The sequence below is a fragment of the Giraffa tippelskirchi genome, chromosome 5 (genome assembly GCF_054371585.1).
Source record: "Giraffa tippelskirchi isolate mGirTip1 chromosome 5, T2T-mGirTip1v1.2.pri, whole genome shotgun sequence".
Lineage (NCBI taxonomy): Eukaryota > Metazoa > Chordata > Mammalia > Artiodactyla > Giraffidae > Giraffa > Giraffa tippelskirchi.
The window spans coordinates 111993286-112009773 of record NC_137279.1 but is presented as its reverse complement, the minus strand read 5'-3'; the positions used below and the strand labels follow the sequence as shown (position 1 = coordinate 112009773).

The 16488-nt window shown below is 49.0% G+C and overlaps 2 long non-coding RNA genes across 4 annotated transcripts; one reads left to right on the top strand and one right to left on the bottom strand.

The window, feature by feature from the left end:
* Nucleotides 1-6524: 6524 nt before the first annotated feature.
* LOC145507033 (uncharacterized) lies at nt 6525-8873 on the bottom strand. 2 transcript variants are annotated; one of them, XR_014054511.1, is made up of 4 exons: nt 8621-8873; nt 7282-7680; nt 7029-7109; nt 6525-6704 (listed from the first exon to the last, which is right to left on the bottom strand). It is a non-coding gene; the product is annotated as an uncharacterized LOC145507033 (long non-coding RNA). The 2 variants fall into 2 exon arrangements; XR_014054512.1 differs by lacking the exon at nt 7029-7109.
* Nucleotides 8612-16259, top strand: LOC145507034 (uncharacterized). Of its 2 annotated transcripts, none has more exons than XR_014054514.1 (4): nt 8612-9982; nt 10201-10309; nt 12861-13058; nt 15489-16259. It is a non-coding gene; the product is annotated as an uncharacterized LOC145507034 (long non-coding RNA). The 2 variants fall into 2 exon arrangements; XR_014054513.1 differs by lacking the exon at nt 15489-16259 and adding an exon at nt 13672-14031.
* The last annotated feature ends 229 nt before the right edge of the window (nt 16260-16488 follow it).

Genomic DNA, 16488 nt, shown 5'->3' with positions numbered 1-16488 from the left:
GTGTGTGTTTTAAGAAGTTAACCCAAAGTATCTGCTAACCATGAGCCAATTCCCCAAATTCTTCCAAGGAGGAAAAAAGACAAGGAAAAACCCCGTGGAACCATCTTCTGAGAGGAAGGTAGGCTGCTCCAGGCTGGAGACCAAGGCTCAGGGATCAATCGAGGCCTTTGTCGTCAGCTTGTCTAAGGTCCTTGAATCTTGGAGCTGCATGCATGCATGCTAAGTCGCTTCAGTCTTATCTGACTCTTTGCGATCCTATGGACCCCAGCCCACCAACTCCTTGGTCCACGGAGTTCTCCAGGCAAGAATACTGGAGTAGGTTGCCATTTCCTTTTCCAGGGGATCTTCCCAACCCAGAGATTGAACCAGCATCTCTTATGTCTCCTGCATTGGCAGGTGGGTTCTTTACCACTAACACAACCAGAAACCTGATGAACACCTAAAGCAGTGGTTATTAAATCCTGTTGGACAGCCAGGTAAACCGAAGAGGGTGTTTAAATACAGATTCTCAGACTCCACGGTGATCTCATAAATCAGAATTCCAGGAAGTGAGGGTCTAGAAATCTGGATTATTAAAGTGGTCACTAGGTGTTATGGATGCTGATAGTCTAGTATCTGGGAACCACAGTGTAATAGTGAAGGCCAGAGACGGGATTGATTTGACCATGGAGAGTTGGCTGACCTCTGCCTGGGGATGAAATTCCTCAGAGGGCCCGTCTTTTGGGCACACTTATGGTTAAGGGAAGGGAGGTGGGGAGGAGCAGCAGGGCCAAAGCCCCGAGACCCAGGATCACTATTCCAGCAGGGTAGGGCACCTCTTTATCTGTGCTGAGCTGGGGGTGGGGAGCATGGAATGATGACCACCTCCTGTTAGCCTGAACCTTAGCCTCACCACATTCAACCCTTCCAACAACTCTGGGGCCAAGGAATCATCATTTCCATTGCAGAGATCAGTAAACCGATGGTCAAAGAGGCTTCCATCAGTTTAGGGCAAGCAGAACTGGGGCTACTCTGCTGGGAAGCCTGTACATCTTGGTCCCTCCACTGGCTTTTCTTCTCAGCCGCCCTTTAGAGATAAACCAAGGCTCGTGTTTTACCGGACTGGCAGGTCAGGCTGAGGTGGCTGCCAGGCGGGCGTCTGTGTCCTGACTTCTGGGCTGTCCCGGCCCCGAGGCAACTTCCCAGCCGCACAGAGCCGGCCAGACCAGCAGAAGGCGCTGCCTGGGTACTGATGCGGCGCCGACGCCGCGAGGAAACCGGAACCAATGGGGTTTTGCCCGCGCATCTTCGTCCAGGTGACTCCCGGAGGCCCAGCCCGCAGGCTGGGTGGCTGGAGGAGGTCTGATTCTCCTCCTTTAACTAAAGGGAGGCGGGCGCTGTGGGCTGGGCCGCTGCGGGTGTGGATGGAGCCGGGGGCTGAGCGGTGGTTTCTGTGGGGACCACTGCCGGCTCTGTGGTCCTCGACTCCGCCTCAGCCTGCTGGTAGGCCCTGGCCAGAGGTCTCCAGCGAGGGGCTTCTGCTGCCTTGGCCTCTGGCCGGGTCACTACCGTCGGATCACATCCCAAAGCATGTGTGTGCATGGCCGGTGAGGGGGGCTGCATAGGGGGAGTGTCCCTTTCTGGTCAATTCTGTGGTCTAGGAACTGATGTTTAGGGCAAGAACACCCCCAGAACACTAGAAGAGGTGATATCACACGGTGGCTAAACCAGCAGACTCTGTTACCACTTCTAGCTGGTCATCTTAGACAATTGATCCCATCACCTTCCATCTGTCTCCTCAGTGGTGCAAGGATGATAATAATAGCTGCCTCCTGGAGCTACCGTGAAGCTCACTGAGTTACCTTTCTATGTAAAATGTTAAGGCAGAGTCTACTATTATTATTATTAAGCCCTGCTTCTGCCCCTCCTTTCCTCAAGCTCAAGGCTGGTCATGGAGCTGTCTGTGGTCCTCACCGCAGCAGGGTCAGGGCCATGAGCTCTCAGGGTTCCTCCACAAGCCAGTGCTGATGGCCTCCCACTTGTAGGCCTACCAGAGAACGGTCCTGATCGAGCATTCCCTTGTCCCTCTTTATAGCTCAGTGAGGTTCAGGAGTCTTGCTTCCAATGATGTTGTGACTCTTGTGAATCCTCAGTGCCCTTCTGTGTACTCCTCAGGGTCTGGGTGAGGTCAGGGGAGACTAGAGCCTTTGCTGAGTGGTGCAGTGAAGTCCTGTGTGTTTGGTGCAACCTTGTTTCCTGGAGATGGGTTCAGCCACTGACCATGTCCTTGAATGACTCTGCATGTTCCTGCCTCAGCTGTGGCTCCCCAGGTCTCCTTGGTGCCTGGGTCTCCTGAAAGGGTTCTTTGCATAAGGCCATTTGGGAAAGGGGTAGCAGTTGGGGTGCCCCGGCAAGCATCTGACAGCATCTCCCAGCTCCCAGGTGGATGTGGGCCCCCTGGCCTACCAGGAGCACACTACTCCACTGCAGACCAGATTCCTAAGCTCCCAGGACATCGCCAATCTCACCAGCACTGGGCTGCCCCCTCCCTGCAGAGTGTGGCAGGAGGAGCCCTGGGCTGGGAGGAGAGAGGCCTGGGGTCTGGCCTAGAACACTGCTGCTTGAGGACTGGGTCCCCTTGGGCAAATCATCTCACCTCTCTGGTCTCAGGATCTTCATTTATCAATGGACATAATGATGGCTGTCCTGCCTGCCCCCAGAGGTTCTCAAGAGACTGTGCACTCAGGTCTTCAATGGGAAAAAGGGCTAAAAGTAGGTTGTGCTCCTACTTCCATTTCCTGTTGAGTTATTGGGTCATCATCAGACACTGGTCACTTCTCAGGGCAGCCAAGTGGTTGCCAAGCAGAGGCAGGGGGAGGCACAGATGAAAGACTTCCTTGATCTTGGGGGATCTCCACCCCCTCTTTTACTGGAGAAACAGAACACACATTCCTGAGGGCAGAGAATGCACAAATATAGACTTCAAAGAAACCCCAAAACATGGTTTTAAATATCCATCTATAAACACACAAAAATTTCCAAACTAACAACAGCTGGAAGTTCAAGTGCTCCAGGATTCTAAATTCATCAAACTTGGGGAGAAGTCAAGGGAGGCTTCCTGGAAGAGGAAACAGGTTTTTTTTTGTTTGTTTGTTTGTTTGTTTTAAGGAACAGAGTACAGAGCAAAGGGTAGTGGGTGATGGTGATGGAGCTCCAGGCCAAGATAACCACATTTATAATCATTTTAAGGTAGGAGAGATTTGGTAGTGGCTCTGGTATTCTTGCCTGGAGAAATCCATGGACACAGGAGCCTGGTGGGCTACAGTCCATGGGGTTGCAAAGAATCGGACACAACTGAGTGACTAACACTTTCACTTTCCTGGAATATAGAGATACTGAAAGAATGAATGATGTTAAAGGAATGGAGAGCAAGTCTCCTTGGTGGGACTGTCAAGTCAGAACAGGAGTTTAGATGGGAGGGTGGATGACTGGGTAGTCTTGTCAAGGCAGCTCCCTCCTAGGGCCCAACTCAATATGGCCCATTGTCTTAGGTGAGTTTTCCAAGGGAAAAAGATTTTGAGACAGAACTTTGCATGCAGGAGGATTATTGGGAAGGGCAGTTGGTACAGCACTTTGGAGGCATTGGGCTGAGGGGGAGGCTGAACTGGAATCAGTTGTACAGAGTGGGGAGCTCTGGACCTTTCCAAGAGACTCCTGTTTGAGGCTGGGGAGCCAAAATCTCTATGTCCCTCCATCAATCACTGGATGCAGGCTGCCCTGGGGTATAAGCTTAGGGGAGGCAGGCCCCTTCCTCAGAGGGCAGTGCTGGAGAGGGACTCAGCTCTGATCTGTCAGCCACTGTGGGAATGAGTGCCTCTATCATGCAGGGGAGGTCTGGTGACGTACCACAACACTCCCGTCACCCATCGTGATGGGGGTAGGAGGGGACCCCCGCAGTGTCTGATGCCCCCGACTGGGCTCCAAGACCAAGGTTAGCATCTCAGATTTGTTTGAGACAGGTTGATTTGGTTCCTTTTTCTAACTGCCCCTTTTATAGAATGTTAAAGTTAGAAGTGAATTTTGAGACCATTGGATACAATAATCTTCACCCTGGGTGAAGGATACATTTCAGAATCATCCAGAGGCTTCTGCAAACTGTCCTCAGTAGATTCTGATGTGCTCTGATCCTGTCATTGCTCTAAGACTAGACTATAAGCTCAGTAAGGCTGGGGCTCTCTGTCTTGCACAGTTGCTGAAACCCTGGGTCCCAACACAGCGCATGACTGTGACACTGCCTCCTTCTCAGTCTCCTCTTTTGCCACTCCTTCATTTGTCTCCTATGCTTCAGTCACTGTGCCCTTGCCTTTGCACAGACTATCCCGTTTGTCAGGACCCCCTCCCCCTGGAATAGGTGTCCCCCTTCTGACCAGGTGAGCTAATGTAAGCACTGGGCTCAGAGCGGTGCCAGATGTGGTGAGCCCCGTGGAAATGCTAGTATTGCTGTCATCCGATTCTCCATTGGCATGCTTTGTTCATCACTGTTCCCAAATGAACCAACTTTTTGTTTCAGTGGTTTGTCCTCAGCAACAAACTAGCCTTGGGTAAGCAGGCACCACATTCTTTATCATTGTATCCACAGCAGCTAGTACAGTACCTGGCACAGAATAGGTGCTTAATAAACACATGTGGGATGAGTGGAAGAATTAGGCTCTGGGGGATACAATGTGAGAAAATTGACTCTGAAGTCTTTTAATAAGGGGGCTAATTGAGTGAGAGTAACGGACACTAGGCAGGTGTGGCCTCATTATTAACCTACTGAATAAACTCTGAATTTTGAGTGAATAACTTAGTACATGGATGGATGGAGTGTGGGCTGGACAGGTAGATGGGTAAATGGATAGATGGTGAAGAGCCATTAATAGATGGATGACTGGATGGATAGAAGGATAGATGGATGTTACCCTGTGTGGAGGAAGGCCAGGGTAGAGTGAAGAGTCCAGGGGGAGGAAGGATGGGTAGGAGAGGGCTTTTGATTTCACACAGGCCAAGTCAGCCAGATTTGAATTGGAGTGGGGGAGTCTGATCTTGCTCAAGTAAGATGTGGGAAAGAGCTGCTCCTGTGTGTTTATACCTGCAGGGAAAGTACTGGGTCGGGGGGCATGGCTCATTCTGACACATCCTTGAGATCAGTGTAAAGGCAGGCAGAATTGAGAAGCTTCCGGTTGCTGAGTCAGGGGTGGAGATGGGCTCTTGGGGTGTGGGCTTAACTGGAGGAGGTCTGGGGTCTTAGAGCCAGGGCCAATGGCCTCTGTCCCTCAAGGGTGGTGGCAGAGAATTCCCAAAGGAAGAGAATCGAGGCAAGTGAGAACCCCCCTGTATGAGATGGTGGAGGGTCTGTGACCCCAGAGAGTGTGGCTGACGCAGATCTGTACTCTGTTTCAGGGAATACTTGTTCTGGAAAGGCTTGTGTCTTCTATCAGTTAGGTAAGCAGGCACTTGGTCAGTCCAGTTGCCCATCCAATTAGCTGGTCAGTCAGTCTAGCATGCAGAAATTGTTTGTCCAACAGCCACCTGGAGGGGGCATTGAGTCGGCAGGTAGGAGCATGTTCTGTGTGCACCTTGCAGGCTGACATGAGTTCTAGGTGCTATGGGCAGAGGGAGTCAGAAAGGGAAGAGAGCGACCAGGTCTCTGCTCTGGTGAGCCTCTGGTTCTTAATGGGGCAGAACTTCATCCTTAGAGACCATTGGAAATGTACTTGGGGGTTGAGTGTAAAAGAACCTTGAGGGTAGGTGCTGCATAAGGAAGGGCCAGGGAGGCCAAGTATCCTGCAATGAAGGATGATCCTACACAACCAAGGATGATCTCAATCCAAAAGCCAATACGGTCCCCTTTGAGAAATACTGTGTCTAGTCTGTGAAATGAAAATATCTCCTGTCATATCAATAAACAAGAAATGTCACAGCCATCAGCAATTTCTGGCCTCTAAATATGAATGAGGGCTCCCAAAATTGTTATACAGTGGATGCTGTTGCCCCCCACCCTCCATGGTGATTGCTGAGGAGCTAGGGGAATGCAAGAAATAGCCAACTGCCACTCCTCAAGGTGAACAAGGAAACAGGATTGGCCAGAGATAGCTGATAGCCCAACAGCTTCCTCCATCCATGGAATTTTCCAGGCAAGAATACTGGAGTGGGTTGCCATTTCCTTCTCCAGGGGATCTCCCCGACCCAGGGATCGAACCAGGGTCTTCTGCATTGCAGGCAGCTGCTTTACCATCTGAGCCACTAAGGAAGCCCCTGAGGTGCATATAAAAGGAATGAATTCAGTGACCCCAGAGGCTTGCATCTTCCCATACAAAGAATGCTAAATTCTTTAACTTGATACCTGATCTTTGCTGTTCAGACTCTCTGCTCCCTTTGTTGCAAACTTGTATACAGCCTGACTTCCCTCCTGCCTCCTTGAAGCAATTTTCTCAGAGCTACTGAGATGCTGTCTCCTGGGCTCGGAATCCTAAACATTCCCAGCAAATAAAATAAGTCTTTACTTTCAGGTTGTATGTATTTTTTTAGTACAGACATCGAATGAAACATTTTATACAAATGATTCGCATGGTTTTTCTGCAACCTTGCACCTTCTACACACCCAGCCCTCTAGTGACCTCTTCTCTCTCTCCTCTGGAAGATGCTGTGGTTGCTAACTTGGAAAGTTCTCAGAGTGCCATGAGCTGTGGAGAGGGAGGTGACAAGCAAGTGAGAAGCAGAAACACCATCTGCCTATGGGTATGGCTTCCTCGGCAGCGAGTGGTTGGACCACAAGGCCCGAGGGGGTGGGCTTCTGGGAAGTACATGTGGGGGGGCGGTGGGGCGGGGTCCTTCCCTGTCCACAGTGCTCAAGGCCTCCAGAGCCTACCAGCAGAAACCAGAGGTCTGCAGGAGCTGGGTGAGTGCCCCAGCTCAGTGAGGAGAGAGGGCAGTGACCCAGATGCTGCCTGTCCACTGTGGGTTCCAGAGACATACCACCCCCATCCCATCTTGGTCTCTTCCCTCACCTCAGAACTGGTCTGTCTTGTGCAGGCGGGCAGGCAGGGAGGGAGCCTGGCAGGAGGCTGCCTCTCCCAACACCACACGTCCTGGAAGGACAAATGTGAAAATATAAAAAGCCTCTGGTCCTGAGGCTGGATCACACGGATCACATGGCTGGGTGGCCTGTCACCCTGGCTGTTAGGTTTTTACGTCTGAGAAGGTTGAGGTGCTGACTGCAGCCAAGACTCAGGGGAGAACTGGGCTTGGTAAGAATGATACCTCAATCTGCAGAGTTCATCCTCATGTGCTTTCTGGGATATGCCTGCCAGCACCAGAGGGTAGGCCAGGTTTTATTTTCATATCCATTTCTCAGATGGGAAAATTGAGGCTTGGGTCCATGGCTGGCTAGTGGTGTTGTGACTCAGACCCATGTCTGCTGAGTCTTGGCTCCTTGATGGCAGGATCCAGCTCTTTCCTTGGCTAGGAGCTGGAGTAGGGAGTGATCACCCAGAGGCCTTTTTCCTAGGGCAAGTTCTGCAGAGGTTGTGCTGCAGCCCAGCAGAGATGCTGTGTGAGCAAAAGAGGTCTGCCCTTCAGGGCCACTCCACGGGCTGGATTTGGTGCCCCGCAGGACTGGGAAATTTTCATACTGTGGTGCTGGAGAAGACTCTTGAGAGTCTGTTGGATTGCAAAGAGATCAAACCAGTAAATCATAAAAGAAATCAACCCTTAATGTTCAATTGGAAGGACTGATACTGAAGCTGAAGCTCCAATATGTTGGCCACCTGATTCAAAGAGCCAATCCATCAGAAAATATCCTGATACTGGGAAAGATTAAAGGCAAAAAGAGAAGTAGGCAGCAGAGGCTGTGATGGTTAGATAGCATCCCTGACTCAATAGACATGAATTTGAACAAACTCCAGGAGATAGAGAAGGACAGAGGAGTATGGCGTGCTGTAGTCCATGGGGTCTCAAAGAGTCGGACACGACTTAGTGACTGAACAACAAGACTCGGGACCACAGTGACAGTCATCTCAGAGGGGACAGTGGACCTCTGTAGTGACAGGCAGCTTGCAAGGGATTTGGTGGTCTCGGCAGGCCACATCCCTGGTGTCGGGTGGCAGCCAATGAGGGAGAAGGGGTGGCTTGGCTGGGCTTGGTAAAGCTGGGTCTGGGCTGTTGGGCTCCTTACTGAGTATCTGCTCACCACTCCCTCCCCGATGCTGGGGACCCCAGGGAGCCAGGACAGGGGCCACACTGCTCAGGCCACCTAGGGTTCCCCCAACAGTCAGAAGCCTCTTCCTCTGGCTTCCTCAAGAGCTCTGCTTAATGCCCATAGATTGCCTTGGGGCTCCCCTGGGTCTCTGCTCGGCCCAGCAGCCCCGGCCAGGATGAGAGTGAGCGGTCAATAATTCATATTCTGCTCCCACTCACTTCCCCTGCTTGGCTGCCTGTAAATATATCACAGGTTTCAGAGGGCAGAGCTGGCTGGGCAGAGACTCCCAGGACTGGCTTGAGGAAGCCACACCCTTTCCCAGAGGCTGCTGACCACACCCCGGGCAGGAGAGGAGCCCGGCCTGAAGCTTCGGGGATGGAGGGGCTGCCCAGAGATACTGACCAGACTGGCTGTGGTGTGGTCGGTGGGCATGTGGCGCTGGGGCACACTCTTCATGGACCCACACGCCTGCTACAGACAGGGCCTAAGGAGGGCTGCCTGGCAGGGAGTGCTGCAGCCCTGGGTCCAGCCTTGGAGGCTGTCTTCAACTCCACCTTCTCCCTGGACTCCCACATCTTTCGGGGTTTAGCCTCTCCTCACCCTGTGCCCTGCGTGTCACTCATCCAGCTCCAGGCCTTGATCATCTTCCTGGACTGTCTGCCCAGCAGCACTGGTCACGCCCATCCACCCTGTGACCACGCCCAGTCACTCTGTGACCACGCCCAGTCACTGTGACCACGCCCAGCCTGAGTCCCTGAAACAGAAATCTGACCTTGCCAGTCCCTTGTTTCAGGGCCTCCCCAGGCTCCAGGTGGCCCTCATGGAGGAATCCACTTTTCCCAACAGGCAGAGCTGGTACACCAGAACTTAGATCCCCCTTCTTAGCCCCTCAGCTTGCTCTCTCTGCTCTAGTTCAGTCCGGCCTCACTGTTCCCACACCTCATGCTCTCTCCCACCTTCTAGCTTGTTCTAGTGTCCCTCTGCCAAGGGTGATAGGGGACCAATCTCATGGCTCCATGAGTCTGCAAATTGGTCCTGAGGGTTGCTCTACTGTTCTAGGGACAAGACTACCATCCTGTGTAACACTGAGGGGGGCCCAGGGTGGTCCTGGGGCCAATTCCCAGCTCTGCCAATTGCTTGTCTCTAGTTGTGACTTGTATCATATTCTGAACCTTGATGTGTGGATCTATAAAATGGGAAAAGTAACACCTGCCCCAGAGAATAGTTGTGAGGCTTGGAGATAAGGTTTAGAAAGCACACAGCCCAGTTCATGCACGGGACTGGACTCTGGTCAGGCTAGCTGCGTTGTTAATCTGCCATCTGGGGACAGTACACAGCAGGGTTTCTCTCAGGGAGGGAACAGGCTACCTGTTCTGTGGACAGGAACCAAAGAAATAGCAGAGGGCCAGTGGTCCTAAGAGCTCTCTGAGGGGTCTCATGGTAGGTAGTATATCTGGGAGACCTGGGGGAAAGTGAAGGAAGGAGGAGAATCCAAGATAAAGGGCACTACTGCAGAGAAATGGGGCTGGGCCTCACTGAGACTGTCTAGGGAGAACATAAGATGTATCTCACAACTGTCCACCTGACAGTGTGCATTTATCCACCGGCTCTTCTGTCCCGTTGGTTGAGTGTTGCCTCTAAGGGCATTGGCTTCCTGAGCCTATGGACTCCATAGGCATGTGTGCTGAACAAGGTCCCACTGGTGTCCACAATGGCACGGAAACCGTGGAGCAGAGAGGGGAAGACTTATGGAGAGTACTGGAGGTAAGTCCAAGGCCACGCAAACAGAGGAGGGGGCGAGACCAGGGTGCTTACTGTGGGAAGGAGGTTGAGGAGGTGGACGTATGGTCGGGAGTCGGGGGGTGGGGCATACTGTGACCTGCTCTCTGCCCTTTTCCCACCCCATCCCACTCCACCCATCCCATCCCATCCCATCCCATCCCATTCCATTCCACAACAATAGTTTATTGACCATCCACTAGGTGCCACAAAGCAACCAGACCCATCTAAAACAACCAGCTCCTCTTCTGCTTCTACCCTGGGCTTGGAGGTAACTTGGAGCCAAATCAGCACCTGAGGCAGATCTGGCAGGTGGGTGGCCCTTTCTTCAGGTTGTGGGGAGCAGTGGGGTGAGGTCTTCCCTCAGGTTTCTTCTTCTTGGAACTGGAGAGGACTTCCTTCCTTCTCCCAGGGCACCGGCCTTCCTGCTGGCCTTAAAAGGACAGGCACTCCCCTGGAAAAGCTCTGTCTTCCCGACATTAGGTAGGCGTCCTTGGTAGTGCCGGTGGAGGCGAGATTTAAGTCCAGTCTGTGGACTTCCCAGAGTGGATGTGTGTGGGCTCCTCCCTCACTGTCTGCATATGTACTTAGAACTAAAAAAGGTATTTTTTTTTTCTTCTTCTTTCATTTTCTTGAAAACATCTCCAAAAAACTGGTGTGAGTAGCAATACTTGAAAATCTATCCATCCACTCATCTAGACAGTTTCCCTGGCCTGGGGCTTCCTCATTCTGAAATATCCAGCCTGAATTCATCATCCTGAAACATCCTCAGGCCTACTTCAGCCATTCCCTTATTTTGTGTCCCTGGATGAAGTCACAACCCTGAAGCCCAGTGGCCTCTTCTGTAAGCCAGAAGCTGTTAGTCATGATCACAGTGACCTCACAGGGTCGCTAAGGTGCTGAGATGAGAGTCTGAATGTGTAAGATCTCTGCTAACAATGAACTGGTGTACAGACAGAAGGCATCTACCTCTCTTTATCCCTTTTGTCACCTTCATTGTCTTTACAATGGTCATCCTCAGCAGCAGGGAAGAGTAACATTTCTTATAGCAGAGTGGGCTTTGCTGATGCCCTTGGAAACCCCTGTCTGAAGTAGGCCACACATGGGCTGTCTGGGGGAAATGGATTGAATCGGTGATCATCTTCATCAGGGGTCTGCTTCAGAGGTGGGTCCACGGGAACCTTAACCCACACTTCCGCTGGGCTCTCCACTGAGATGGCCTAGGCCTCCCTGGCTATACATAGCTTGGTGATGTGAAAGGCATAGAGGCAGGAACTTCAAAGGAAGCTGCAGCTAATGAAAAATTCAAGCTAATTGTTCATTAAAAAGCCCTGTCTGCTTTGGATGGGATCCTCTAGGCCGGGGAGGGGGATGTGGGGTGGCCTGTGGCTACCGTCAGCTTGTCAGGAGAACCCAAGAGCAGGGGCTGGAGAGGATGGGGAGCTTCCTGGGCAGGCAGCCAAGGGCTGCATCTCTGGTGTCTGCATTTGGGGGAGGGGGAGGCTCCACAGAAGCTCTGGCTTCCATTGTGCTAAAGCACAATGCCTCTGCCTAAACAGCTAAGTCTGTGTGGCTGGCGGGTGCCTTGTGTGTGTGTGCTGAGAGGTGTGCAGAGGAAGAGGGAAGATAGAGAAGTATCCTGTTAAGTCTCCAGGATAAGTCAAGACCCACTGGGGATGGGTCAGTGATTGGAGAAACACTTTCTCCCACCCTGGTATAAAGAGTGCCCATTCTCTGGGCAGTGGGCTTCGCCTGAGGTGTGCCTGCTCTGAGGCAGGGGAAACAGGAAATGTGTTTGGTAGTGAAGGTAACTAGGGAGGAGTTAACTCAAGGATATCGGTCCCTGCTGAGGCCCCCTGGCTGGGATAATGTGAGCTCCGAGTTAGAATTATGTGACAGGCATAGCTGAGATGAGCGGGGGCGGCCAGGATGTGGAGGGGAAGGGTGCTCATTGTGTGGATCCTGGGAGCAGTCCCAGAGGCATGGATGGAGAGTGGGGAGATTAGCTCAGACTACTTGATAAACGTATTGAGGTTGCAAGAAGTGGCCTCGAGGATCAGCTCGAAAGTTGAAAGCAGAGAAGACAGAGGCGTGTAGGGGGATGCCTGTGGGTCTGGAGAGGTGAGATGGCACCATGGAATTTGAGATTCCAGAGGTCATGTGGAGAGCAGTTCCAGCCCTAAAACTGCACTTGAGGTATAGTGAGGAAGGGCTACACTTTCCCAGGCCAAGGCTAAATGAGAAAGCTGGTCTCCTTGATGGTGTTTCCCAGAGTCGAAGCACATTAGGGGGCATGTTGTTGTTTTTCAGTCACCCAGTCATGTCCAGCTCTTTGTGATCCCACGGACAGCAGCACGCCAGGCTTCTCTGTCCCTCACCATCTCCCAGAGATTGCTCAAGTTCATGTCCATTGCATCAGTGATGCCATCCAGCCATCTCATCCTCTGATGTCCCCTTCTCCTTCTGCCCTCAATCTTTCCCAGCATCAGGGACTTTTCCAGTGAGTCAGCTGTTCACATCAGATGACCAAAATACTGAAATTTCAGCTTCAGCATCAGTCCTTCCAAGGAGTATTCAGGGTTGATTTCCCTTAAGACTGACTGGTTTGATCTCCTTGGGGGCATACTTTTGGGTAAAACTCTGTCAAGCTGGTTTTCATCTATTTACCTGACACTGACCTCTCTTGTTGAGTATAATCTGTACCCCAAGATTTCCTCACTGTAGAGAAAAATATTTTTCAATGTGGCAAGTGGAGACGTCAGTCCTCCCTGAGCCTGGAGGCACACAGATTGGAGTCCAAATCCTGAGTATAAACTGTGTCCCTAATACCGTGGAACTGATGTTTGGTGATGTCACCTTTCAGATCTGGGTTTTCCATTGGTAAGATGTGGACAAGCAGTAGTGCCCACCTTGGAACTGTGGTGTGGCCTGAATGAAACAAAAGTTCCTGTGTGATATCTGGCATGTAAGTACATGCTCATACCCTGTGATGAATGGATGGCTTTCTGAATCTGGCATCTTTTAACGGTGCAGAGGAAAAATTCTCATCCCTCTGGTGAAGGTAAGGAAAATGACCAAGGATTCTGGGAGACCTTCTCTTTGAGGTGGCCTCAAACTTTGTGAAGTTTCTTCTCTTGAAATGTCTACAGCCTGAGCTTTTCCAGCAAAGGCTTTGGAGCTGACCTTCCTACAGGAGGATTCCAGGGGCAGGGAGACCTGGTTAGATGCAGAGACAGGAACCTGTCCTGGGAGGAGGGGAGGGATGAAAAGTGGGAGGAGGTGGAGGTGGGACACTTCTGTATGAAAGTCTGGAGAGGTCACTGTTTTGTGTGGTTTCTGAAGATTAAACAAGTGGAAACAGGCCTAGGTTCATGCACCATGAAGGCTAAGGGTGGACTTAGAAGAAAATTCCTAATGAGTTGGTTGTCTCATTTCCATCCTGAGAGATTATTCCTAAAATTGAGGCTATTCTTGATAGTCTGGTTTAGGAGAAAACACAGTCATGAAGACCTCTCCATTGTTCTATTTCATTGCTTTCTAAAGTAAACAGGATGCTGTCTATGGGGTTGCACAGAGTCGGACATGACTGAAGCGACTTAGCAGCAGCAGCAGCAGCAAAGTAAACAGGGGGCTTCCCAGGTGATGCAGTGGTAAAAATCTGCTTTCCAATACAGGAGATGAAAGAGGCATGTGTTCGATCCCTGGGTCTGGAAGATCCCCTGGAGAAGGAAATGTCAACCCATTCCAGTAGCTCAGTTGGTAAAGAATCTGCCTGCAATACAGGATACCCGGGTTCAATTCCAGGGTCAGGAAGATGTTCCAGAGAAGGAAATGGCAACCCCTTCAGTATTTTTGCCTGGAGAATCCCATGGACAGAGGAGCCTGGCAGGCTACAGTCCATGGGGTTGCAAGAGTCTGACACGACTTAGCAACTAAACCACCACCACCAAAATAAACAGGTCATAGAGGAATACAGTTTTGCAAAAGATTCAAACAATGCATACATTAGCAAATAAAGTAAATGGTGAACATCCTCTTGGTTCCCAAGTTACCTCTTTCATTTCTGCTTCCTTCCAGAGGGACACCACTCTTCACAGTTTGATGTGTGTTCTTTCAGAATCTTGCCCATACATTTATATGTATATGTTGTTCTTTAGTTACTAAGTCGTGTCTGACTCTTTGCGACCCCATGGACTGTAGCCTGCCAAGTTCCTCTGTTCATGTTTAAAACAGATATAAAGCTTTTAAGTATGATATTTGTATTGTTCTGTAACATATTTTTCTATGAAATATGTTTGAAGATCTTCCCATATTTTACATACAGATTGGCCTTAATTAAAAAAATGCCTTCAAAGTATTCCATAATACAAATTATAATTTTAAACCACTTTTCATGAATATTTGGTGTGTACTCTAATTGTATATGAAGTGGAGCATCATAAAAATTGTTAATTAACCATTTAAATTTATTTTTTTTACTGACTTGCCTATTCATAATTTTTGCCCATTTTTATTTATATTGGGTGTTTGGTCTTTTATAATTGATTTTAGGTTATTACCTAAAGTATAGACGTTAATATTTTGTGTGTTATATATATTGCAAATATTTTCTCCCATCCTCTCATTTCTTTTCTTGGTTTATAAGTCTTGCACAAATTTGGAAGTAGTTAAATCTGTCAGCTATGTTTTTTATGGCTTTCCAATATTATGTTTTGTTTAGGAAGCCCTTTCTCAGCCCAAGATTAAATTATTTTGTATTATCATGTAATATTTTAGCTTCTCTGGTGGTTCAGAGGGTAAAGAATCCTCCTGCAATGCAGGAGACCCGGGTTCAATCCCTGGGTTGGGAAGATCCCTTGGAGAAGAAAATGGCTACCTACTCTTAAAGTAGTGTTTCACTTTGGATATTTTGACATACTTGGAATTAATTTTGGCCAGTGGTGTGAATATGTTATTTATTTGTTGTTAGAGCATGTTAAGGTTGTAGATGGACAAAGGCAAATACTGGCCAATATAATTCCAAACAACAAAGAAATGTTTAGTTTTGAAATTGTGTGATTATATGTTTAAATTTTAGAAGGCCAGTTTTTAAAAATTTCAAAATATTTGTTATAATAAATTTAAACAATGCAGAAATACATAATGTAAAAAGCAAGAGGCTTCGAGCTTCCCCATCCAATCCTCCTTTGAATGAATTGAATTTTTTTGTAACAAACTTATTTTATAAAAGTAGGACATATATTTGTCAGCTATTTAAATTTCTTCTTCTATGAATTACCTCTTTGTATCCTTTATCTATTCTTTTCTTCCACTGGGTTATCTTTTTCTTATTGGTTTGTAAGCAATCTTTTTATATAAAGACATAAACTGTTTGATTATTATACATGTTCCCAGTATTTTGGAAGTTCCGGTCTGTGATAATTATCTATTAGATCACAACACTTATAATCAATTTTTGTTCCATTCATTAATTTATTAATTCATTTTTCAGGAGCTGAACAATATAATGAGAAAGATGATGAAACTAAGAATAAAAAGATCTAGGTATGTGACTTGGCACATCCACAAATTAACTGTTAGTGTAAGTCACTAACGGTCTCCGTGCCATCAGTGTTCTTGTCTGCAGGAGGAAGATATTGTGCCAAGCTCTAGGATCTCTGAATTTTATAGTTTTTATTATTCAGCTGCTGTGTTTGCAATGGCCTTATTTTTTGGACAAGGATAGGCAGATTCACATCCTGAATATTTTGTGCTCAAGTTTATGTTAGTGATTCTGATCCCCTAGCAAATATGCTGACCTGAAAACTGGGAAGGTGAGTAGCAGCTGGAGAGCAGAAAGGCAGACAGTTCCCAGTCCCCAGAGGTGACACAGAAGAGAGGGAGAAGCAGGTGATGGGAGACCTGATATCTTAGACAAGTCAGTTTTCCCATCTTAGCCCCAGATGTTGATCTGGAAAGTGGGATCGAGGATGATGAGTGACTAGGGATCTCTGAGCTTCCCGCCATCTCTGCTGTCCTGTGGTGGCTCAAGGAAGTGACAGGCAGTGCTCCTGTGGCTGCTAGGCTGGCAGTTTGGCCACTTCCCCTCCTCCCTCCCTGTGGGGCTACATCCCTCTCCCTCTCCCTCCCTAACGCACTGTGCCCAGCAGATTCTGTGTTAGGCATAGATCTGGTCTGGCCGTTAGTGCTGCATCTGTCTGAGCAACCTGAGAACAAGACTTCTCAACAACTTTTTAAAAACCTTAATAAAAATTCTAATCTCCCTACACTCTGTTAATTATTGTATATGCTCGTTGTAGAAAAAAAGAAGTTCATAAAGTAAGTAAAGCATCCTCATATTTGGAGACATCTACTGTTAGCATTTTGCCACTGTTCCTTCTAGTCCTTCTATGTGTTTTTTCTTTATATATTGTATACACAATCTTGTATCCTAAATTTTTCACTTGCAGCGTAATTATTTGTTTCATTAAACATTCTCCATAAGCATCATT